The sequence below is a fragment of the Brienomyrus brachyistius genome, chromosome 8, assembly GCF_023856365.1.
Source record: "Brienomyrus brachyistius isolate T26 chromosome 8, BBRACH_0.4, whole genome shotgun sequence".
NCBI lineage: Eukaryota > Metazoa > Chordata > Actinopteri > Osteoglossiformes > Mormyridae > Brienomyrus > Brienomyrus brachyistius.
In genome coordinates this window covers 792,910-803,905 of record NC_064540.1, presented here as the reverse complement: position 1 = coordinate 803,905, position 10,996 = coordinate 792,910, and positions in this window count along the sequence as shown.

Sequence of the window (10,996 nt, the reverse complement as noted above, 5' to 3'; positions counted from 1 at the left end):
TTCTTGATAGAACTTGCATTACCAAACTAGCGTTGAATCATTTGTTGTGTGACATGAAGAATGGTTTTTATGTTTATACAAGTTATGATTATGCGAACATTGTGTCTAGGTTGAAGTGGGACTGTTACAGTTACGTGCAGCAAATCATTCCAGGAAAACATTAAATGACAGAACATACCACTCAGGAACATTTTTTTGCAATCCTGAGCAACTGGCCGCTCCTGAACATGCAGCTCCTCCTCTGAAACATATACGGTTGCATGCCTAAACGCTCCATCTGTTTCACCTCATCTGTAGTGATCTATGTTGGTTCTGTGTGACCCATCGCAGTGCCTCACTGTAAACCAGCCAATCAGAACAGAGCTCATGAACATACTAATGAGGTTACCAAATAACAGAAAACAGCCCATTTCATTCTAGGGCCAAATTATAGGGTTTTAAATGTAAAACCACTTCTGGACATTTTTCAAACAAATCAAGTTCACATACCTTCTGTGTAGACACCAGACAACAATTAAAACATTTATGGCACCCTGTCTCTGTGTCTGTTTTTCCCAACAACGACGACTATAATGGGCAGTTTCCTGGTTCATTGGTTGACCGATGTAGCCTCAGATCTCTAAAACCATTCCTACTCCCCAGAATTCTCCTCCCTGTATCCATGTATGTACCCTCCGGATACTCTGCTCTCTCCTGAAGTCCAAAAGCATGTGGTTCAGGTCAATTTCTACCTCATAGCATGTGAATGTGTGCCCTGCCCTGGACTGGCATCACATCAAGGGTGTCCCCTGCCTTATGGCCTGTGCTTTCTGGGATAGACTCCAGACTCATTGCGACCTTGTACTGGATAAGCAGTTATGGAAGATGGATGGAGTAGTACAACTGCTATTTTTAGATACCATTCATCATTTACATTTATTATAGCAGACAACCACTTTGGGAAATGTGTATGAAAATATCTTCTGTCTTATATATACCACCTCTCTCATTCTTTGAGAGTAAGCAGCCCACTCAGACAGACACACAATGTATGTTTAGAAAATTATTGTTCCTTCATCCCTCCAGGTTCCATCAATCAGACACCAGACCCTAAAAAAAGCCTGATTTGTCAGTTATGATTTGCCTGGCTAAACCTAGATGGACTGTAAACACTAAAATGAAAATGGCCACTCGCTAGCGCATCCATAGACTCTTGTTTAAGTTCGGGGCCCCTGTGTGTTGCGGCAGAAGCAAAGGATTGACAAATGAAAGCATGTCTGACATCACTCCAGTGTTCCTGTTAAAATGAATAAATAAAAGGGACTCGTGTTTCAGTGCTTCCAATTTATTGCACTTATATCAAAACGTATTAAATTCTTCTGGAAACTTCAAACCGAATTGTCCCCCTCCCCCACCCCCACACGCACACACTCGGTCGTCACGTCCTCCTATATGAGTGTGGGCTATGATTTTCGTGGTCAAAACAGGATGATCAAAGGCATGGTGCAAAGTCATAAGTCCGACGAAAGAGACGCATCCAATCGCTGTCTCTTACTTTCAAGCCGAACAAAGTAGACCGGCACTGCAGAAGTCAAGGGTATGTGAGTACCTATTGAACCGGAAAGTTCTCTCAGGTGTGAGCGGAATGGGGTCTTTGGCTGCCATCTTACTTTACTTTTGGTTTCAGGGTGCATGGTCCCAGTGCCGGCCTGCAGACTTTGTCTGTCACGGGCAGGACCCAAGTGTGCAACAGGATCCAGGTCACTTTGGATGCTGAACTAACAGTCGACGGCATGATACTGTCAGGGTCACAGCTGGTGAAATTGCGACGGACCCTGGTATCTTGGGGACCATCAGGCACATAGAGACATATTGCTCTCACAGCTTCAGAAGATGCCCACGAATCTCAACCATAATAGAACAGTCAGAACTTTAACCAAAGTTACACCGAAAAAACAAACCCAAATTATGGCATCTTGTGATCTTTTTCCCAATGTGATTCAAATTTGCACGGCTCTACATATCACTACTGTGAAGTGCTTTGACCAAGGGTCCTGTAGTGTTACAGACCAATGAAGCCCATATACGCTTACATCCATAGGCACTATCACACTTCAGGAACTTTTGTCTTAACTACTTAGCCAGATTGTAGTTCCTCAGAGGGAGTTCCAGATGCCTGTTTTAGTATCTACTCCAGACTATAAACCTTTCCTTCGAACGTGAGCAACTGAGGATGTTTTTACAGCAATAAGTTGCTAATTGGCCATCCACAAGCACTGCCGTTATCTTGGAAGTCACACAGAAATTTAGAAAAAGATATGCAGCTGAGCAAAAGTTCAGCATATAGGATGATTTTTTGTACTTCAGTTACATTCAATGAACGCATTTTTTTTTGCTTGCGTCTCCATATTTCTGCATCAGAAAATGTGATTGATGACTGAATATACTTTAGTCTAATAGTGCCAGTGGTGAAACACGCTGGTGAAGCTCGCCAGTGCATAAGTGCATGCTAGCAGAAAGCGTTACACCATTTTTTTATTCTGTGAAACCAAAAGATCAATCTACTGGCTAGATTTAATAACGAAATATAAAAATGTTACAGGATTGTGTGAAGAAAATATATAAAAAAGGCTGTGTTCCATGTAGATTGCAATTGCTCCCTAACAAATAACAAACTTGTTCATTCTCCATTGTTTTGTTGTGATGGTGTTGTTTCGATTTATATGTGAAGTTTAACCTACAATCTTTTTGTGTTTCCCATGCTGATTTGGCATAAAGGTCCCAGTTCTGCAGTACAGAGTGAAAGAGACACACGAAAGTGGCCAGGAACTTAAAAAAGTCCCCAGTCAAGACAGCCCAGGAACTTGTAACCAGGGACCAGGTTCTGGTACTCTAATGTGAAAACGCCTCAATAACACCCAGTAAGGCCCTGGTGGACTTACATCTATAAAGTACAGATAATTATACACCCAAGCTTCTATCTTCAGGTACCTTCTTCTGCTGACAGTTGTGGTACGTAGCACCACACCAAGCAGGCCAGGACAGACCTCACACTCTAGGATCTTCCAGGGAATCTTCAGCCATTCCCAAACCACCAGGAGATCTCCTAATGAGATTCCCAAACCAAGATTTTGGTATAATACCTTGCATGTAGTATATACTGTATAGTATCAGGGCTTATTGAAACACAAATTATGGGAGTAAGCAGTATTTACACAATGCCACATGCTCGGGGCAAAGGAAACATTGTGGGTTTAACTATGGATGGATGATGGTGTCACTGAAGTACCCATTTTTGACCAGAGAGGGCAGTGTTCAGGCTATGCCTACCAAACAGGGATCCTACAGAGGCAGCATAAGTGTCTGATTTGTCAGCTGTTCCTGGCGTCCCGCACCTCCTCGTAGCACTTGAAGCCCTGAGGGGTACATTAATGACCTGGCTGGACACGTCCTTTCCATCGCACTTGCAAACACAAGCCGTACAGCGGGGCTCCCAGCCGGCATGGTCAGGAGATTGATCTGGAGAAAGACTGTTTAAAACAATGGACATACTCCGCCACTGCTTGTAGCGCATGGCCCTCAGTCGGATATGGCTCGGCACTCCACGTGAGCGTGGGCGTGTAAATATGCCGGCACAGATCTGTACTGCCTTCCTGCCATGCGGCATGGCATCACGAGAGCCCCTCTTCGGGGTCACATCAGCTGGAGCATTTCCCTGTAATGAGAGAGTCCTGCATTTGCTTGAAGGCACTGACTGCTGGGAAAGAGGTCACCCCGTTGCGAGTGAATGTACCTCCCGTGGCCTAGTGGCCAGTCCAACCTTTAGACCCAGACGGGGGGGTGGGGGGGCTGTAAATGAGGCATTACCCCAGGACAGTCTACATGCTTTACAAATCCCACTTTAGATTTCACTAGTGATTCTTAAATGCATTAAAAAGAGTCTCTTACGGAAACAGGTTTATCTATACCTGTGGTTTACTGCAGGCTATAGTGTAAACAGTTTAATTAACGATTTTATTTTAAAACTTTGGGTGTCCCAAACCCTACTTTGGAGAGTCATATGTGCCTTCATGAACATGGAATAATTTTACTAACTAAGACAGCTACATACAGTAACAGAGTCTGTATAGTAGCTCTGAATGGCTCCATGCGAATCAGTGACAGGTTCTGGTAGCCTTATTCTGGTAGATGTCCCTCACCTTTTCCACCTTAGTGTAGCTCTATGCTCCATATTTATAAGGTTCTGCTTGCTTTGCTTGGAAAGAAGCAGCATGGCAGATAGCCCCACCCAGCCTGTGCTCCTCATTAATGTCCCATTACTCAGGTCACCGGGGAGCACGCGCCCTCCGACCCAGGAAAGGATCAGCCCACCCCATGGCCGCGCCGTAAAACCCATCCCACAGACTGCGGCGCCAGCATGGTAATAACGTCATAATAAAGTTACGCCTCAGCTGAAAGTCAAACGACAGAACAGCGTCTGCGTACAGGAGAGACACAGACAGAAAAAAGTGTTGGCATCCAACAAGGAAAAAAAACAATGGAGCCCATGTGAAAAATGCATATTCAAATTTTGATTTACCGATAACACACTTTGTAACGTACCAGCCAGCTCAAACAGTCATTAGTGGTTATTTTTTACACTGTTATAACCGTCCGTGCTGCCTATCACTCTGTGCATCTTGCATACTACAGTAGCTTTATGGATTCAAAGTGACCGAAGGGTTAGTGGAAAAAGCTGATCAGAATCACATGATTCTGACTCCTGACCTGCTCTTTTTAAAGGGCTGGGAATTTGCAGTCAATGTACGTGAAAGGCGTGACCTGCTAAATATAACCTTGACCGAAATATCTACGGTCAAACTCAGTCATTGCTAAAATTATACACTGTACTGAGGCTCCCTGAACGTGTTGTATAGTCCTATAGGGCCAAGTCCCACTTCCATGGTAAATTTGGAACAAATATGGTACATTATCTCTATGAATTAAAACAACCGTAACATTTTAATGAGATTTCCATCTGGTGCTGTAAACAGCAAAAGCATGTCGTATGCAGGAGCTATGATAAGGTAGCCATTGGACGTAAAACCCGGTGGCATGCTAAGTCCACGGCCCACAGAAGACGGCGCCCTAGGCGGGCGGCTGATGTGTTGACTGGCACTGGGTAGCAGGTGAATAGGAAACATCTGCTGTGAACATTTTACATCACATGGAGGGAGGAAAGGGAACAGTGGTAGATGCCAAAAAGACCCAGAAGGAACTGCAGGAAAGTGACAACCACAGGCCGTAATCCAGTTTCCAGGTAAACAAAACTCAAGGAAATTATTCCGTCTTTCAGTATTGGAAGAAATGATCCAGTGGTATTTTTTTCTAAGTCAAGTGAACATAAAATACATTTTGGGGAAATTTTCATAAATTCCACCATAAAACGAAGAAACGCACATAAGCATGGAAAGCTGTCGGTACACGGTTTTCCTGTTAAAAACTACGAACAGAATGGCCTGCACTGCCATTAAGATCTGATGTCGTTTCTTTCATTAATGACATTCAGATGTTTCACCTGACAGCCCCTCAACTTCATTTGTTCTATCCTAAGATAGATAGATAGATAGATAGATAGATAGATAGATAGATAGATAGATAGATAGATAGATAGATAGATAGATAGATAGATAGATTCTTGGATTCCCTTTACTGTTGTATTAACAAGGCCAAATGTATTGTGTTGGGATGACCAATAATATGTAAGAAACAAATCTGAACCGTAATGAAAAGTACAGCAACTCCCCCTCCCCCTTCCAGAAGGAAGTTTCTGTTGGAAATGGTGGTTATCAGCTGCCTCTGATGCTCTATGAAGTTGAACAGGGGTCCTTGGTCTATAGCAATCTTCAAGGTCACAGGTTCTTATCAGCTTCAGCTCTGGGTTGTGCCTGCAGTGAGCCTGGATCCAATCCCAGAAAGCACTGGGCACACGCACACGCACGCATGCACACACACACACACACGCACACACACACTCACACACAGACACACACACACACAAATTAGGTATCTGTATGTTTGTGGGGACTCTCCATTCGTTTCTATGATCATGACCCTAATCCTAGCAATGACAACCCCGACTCTGCCTTAAACTTAACCGTAAGTAACCAAACAAAATACAGGATTATTATTATTTTTACTTTTTTGACTGAATTGATAGATTTGTATAAAATTGAGGTTATTCTTGTGGGAACCGTGAATATGTACAAGGTAAAAAGTTACAGATGTTTACCACATTATGCGGAAAACCGGTCCCTGGAAATTCGAGTGGACACACGTTTACAAGGGAGAATGAGCAGGTTCCCCAAACAGAGCCAAAGACCCCCCAACGACAGTGGTGTCAGGGGGCACCAATACCCACAGGTCCACCACACCACCCTGTTATTATTATTTATAAAAAAGTGCAGCTTCAGCGAGCACGGTCAGCAGAACGTGGTTTTGTATGATTCGTTCGATCTACAGAACAATCAAAGCTGATGAATTAGCTGGAATGAAAACTACCTTCCCCTTTTGGTTCGGGTGACCAAGGCCGTTATATAGGCACTGTATATATGATTTTATTCAAAGCCAGTGGAGCAAAGCTGGAACAGATTAAATATTGCATTTATTGTTGTTAGTCTGATGATCCTTGGTGCACCTTGAACTATATATCATTGTCTGCTCTGCATTATTTGGTTTTGGTCTGATGAATCCTGGAGTGCTTTGGCGTATATATCATTGTCCGCCCCACATTACCGATCCCCTGTTAGGTTTTAACACAAAAGAGGTGGTGTGGGGTGGGGGGGTTTGGGGGTGGCAAACACATTCCCCTTGAAATCGCACTTGTTGAGGGACTTTGAAATTTAATGGGCTGGGTAAATAAAGAGTTTGTCAGTCCCAGTGATCACTGCCATTGTTCGGCCAGATATCATTTCTGTTCACAGTGGTATTCCCAAGTAGTGACATGTTCCTACCATTCATACCCAGATCTACTACCTTGCTTCTCAGTCCTGTCCTTGAGCAAACCCCACCCACTCCATGTAACGGTCCTATGGCTCCTCCAGACTTCTAATAATCTACCCCGTGATTGAGGTCATTCAAGGAGAGGCTGGATGTCCGTGCAGTGGCTGTGCTTCCCGTCCCTCCTTATGGGTATATTAGTTATCTTACGTAACAAAAAAGAACAAATGCATATATTTATTATCCTGCCCTGGACCTGCGTCCCGTACAGGACGTTCCCCTGCTTCATGCCCAAGGATGCTTCGTGCGATGGGCTCCAGCATCACCACACTTCGTGCTGCTTAGCTTGTATGGACGGTGGATAGATGACTGTATTAATGAGAGCTAGTGATACGCTGTATATCCATATATACAGTGACACAGTATTTAAATCTTAGGTGTACTAAAACTAAAACTATGTAATACATAGTGGCAGCAGTATATACTACAGTGCATACTTATTCTAGACAGTATATACTTATTCTAGACAGGTAGATAGCTGTGATAAGGCAGGGGGACCACTTGGGGTATGGGGTGGGTAACCTTGAATGTCGCTATGGTTATAGGCCCAAAGGGGAGGTCAGTCACGGGTTTGATTCTTATTGTGCCAAAGCATTTTCTTGATGGTGAGGTGAGACCTGTCATGGCTTTTTTTGCATTTGCCTTTAGGTCCAAAGATTCAAGGCTGCACCTTTGAAAACAGGATCAAGGTTGACGTGACAATGCTATATGTGTGTTTATGGTACGAAGCATCGACAAAAAAATATTCCATCGCTTGCCATATATATGTGAAGTAATTCTGATGTGTGTTTTAAAGGGCCTGATGTCATAGTTGCTGTCAGTGTAACTGATAGCGTGGATGTTATGTTTTTAAAAACAAAGGGATTCCATGAAGGAATTCCTCCCTCTCAGAACCTGTACTCGAGCTTCCCTACGCTTCTCTCAGGAAGAGCAGCCTATGCGTTAGTGCCGTGTAGCAAAGAGCATCGACGTGTGAAGCGAAGCGGCTTCACTTGCAGCCACCCACACTGTCTGCAACTCGCTCTCCTCTGAAGCACAGGAGCCTCTGAGCGCACGTCACTCCGGCACGCTGCCTCCACCGCCGTCGACGGGCTGCTTGACCTGTGATCTGCCATCCCACCGGAAAGATGACGTCTAGAAGAAAAAGTTGCCGGTAAGCTTTTCCAGCTTTCAGTGCCGACTCCCCTCCCCCCCGCAGTGAAGCTGGGTGGCTGCTCCTCTCACTACCTGTGAACTGACAGCCTCAGTGCTGGCATCATAGGCCCCAGCGTGAAGCTGTAACACTCTAACAAGACCACACTGTCCTGAGGTACGTGTCATGGAATCGGTGTTTGCAAGAGCAGGCCTCTTTGAAGGCTGCATCTTCATTTGCCAGTCAGCACAATGGCTGGTTGCCTGACACCAAACTGAATGATGGACATTTCTTTTTTCTTCCGGAGACTGTTAGTGGTATCAAGGGGAAAATTCTAACACCCTTTCTGATGCTGCTATTGTTGGTGAGTATAGAAGGGGGGTAAAAAGCCTAGGGGTGTGTTACAATGCATTATGTAATAACACTGTATTATGTAATAACACTGCATTATGTAATAACATGACAAAATGTTACAAATATATAGACTACATTGTAATTTTCTATTTCAACATTACCCTATTATTATTATTGTCCTGTTTGTTACATCCTGTCAAGTTATTACATAATGCAGCATTATTATATAAAGACGGTGGGACACAGGTGTTGGACAGTAGTACTTAAAGAAATAGATTCTAATACATTTCCACTATGTTTATTTATTTGCCACAATACACACAAGTAGCATGAAAATAGGAAAGTAGGGTCAGTCAGTTCAAAAATCAACAGGGGTTAATGGCCTTGTCCAAGGGTCCGATGGTACCATTATCCACCCATGGGATTTGAACCAGCAACCTTCCAATACCAGACACACAATGCTATGCCACAGAGCTGACACTGACTAAAGATGTTAAGTTAACGGCTTTAGGAACAGTAAAATGAAACACAGTGACGAAGCAAATAACACCTTAAAACACAATCAAGTCCCACAGATGACAAACAGTTGGTGAAGCTTTCCTCCAGGGGGGGTATTCCACAAAGCAGAATGTCCCAGTTAGCCATATAACTTAAGCCAAATGTGAAACTGGCCAATAGGAAGAGAGATAAGTGACATTCGTATTGGACAATCCATACACTTGGCTTAGGTTATCTGCCTAATGAAGAAATCCTGCTTTGTGAAATACCCCCCTGGCCTTTTTCATTTTCCTGCTAATGATTTTCCTTAACCCTCCAAGCTCATCCTCTTAAAAAAAATAATCTGACATATTTAAGGTAACCAGGATCAGCTGGCTTTTGTAAACGGAGTTACCTGTAGGGCTGATGCTGTCATGGCAACACAATGAACCTCCAAAACCCCACCCTTGGCCATTATCCTACCCTCTACTGCCTTACATCAAGATAATATCCAAAGTCATGAATACCATTTTCTGGGTTTCAATTTTATATCCTGTTATGGTGCACAGTTTAAGTCAGCATGCACAATCAGTTTAAAATGTTTCTGCGAAAAATACCATTTTTGCATTTTGCCTCAGTTGGTATGAACTGACATTAGCTTTCAACCACTAGTGTGCTGTCAATCTCAAGCCCTATTTCCTGCAATACACACATGCTTTCGAATTCGAGTTAATCACCAACGTTTGCTGAATGGTGTAGTGACTCAGCAGGTAGCACTGTTACCTCCCACCTCCAGACCTGTGTGTGGAGTTTACATGTTCTGTGTGTGTGTGTTCAGTGTACTGGCCCCCCAGTTAGGATTGTCTCTGCCTTGTGCTTGTTCCTTCCTAGATAAGCAGGTTTATGGAGGATGTTCAGATGTGGGGGGGGGTGTCATTCAAATACCATGCAATGCAATGGGACTCGTGTCTGAAGAGTGAATCAATCCAGGTTCTTTCAAAGTTTGTATACCGATATATGATTACCCATAATGCCCTTAAAAGCAATGATTGTTTGATTCAGCCATGCATTTATTCTTTATTCATCTTCACATTACTGACTCTTTGAAAGGTACAATAGCGTCTTCTGGGCACTGCCATTACCGGCATTGTGACTAATGCTGAAAGCTGATGCATCGTGCAGAAGAGAGATATGACTATTCATGCACATTCATTTTATATGAAACAAAACCGGATGGTAAAAATCGCAGGTTTCCTTTGGAATGGATAAGTGCCGTGAAAAGCGTCCACGTTAATCTGGGGCAGCTCAAAGATATATTTTTCCCCAGCTCTGACTGCCCAATATAACGCTTGACACGATGAAGTCCTGTCCTACTGTGCAATAAATATCACATTAGCCTACAATGTGAAAAGCTGTAACATTTCACAATTATGAATTAATTTTTGAATCCTTCCATGGATTACCAACACCCAGATCTGATGTAGTTAAGTAAGATAGGAGCAATATGCTCTTAATGACTTTTTAGCTTTGGGAGGAGAGTCCTCTCCTAGACCACTAATAAAATACAGCCATAAAACAATTCAATCTCCATCTCCACCAGGGTGATGTCCCAGACCTCTCCTTGAGCTCGTTCAGCCTCTCCACGCATTTGTTCTATTTCACCAGCAGACAATCTAATTAAACTAATCAAGTGACATTCAAGCCCATAATTAGTTGAATTAGGTGTGCTGGAGGTAGAGTATAATAAATGCATGGTTGAGGTCATTCAACAGGGGATTTGGAAACCACTAATGTGGAACACAGCATCCCTAATGTCTGTTCCTGTATGAGGGGAAACGTGCAACGCTAAGTAACGTGAATAAATGCGTGTATAATTTGCAGATCATAACAGAGGCGAGTCTTACAGCTATTGCACGGCTCAGGTCGACACTTTCCGAAGCTGCTTTGACCACCAGTTAACGTTTTATGTCCTAATAAAGCATTAGGAACCTCACCCAGATGGACGGCTCCACTACC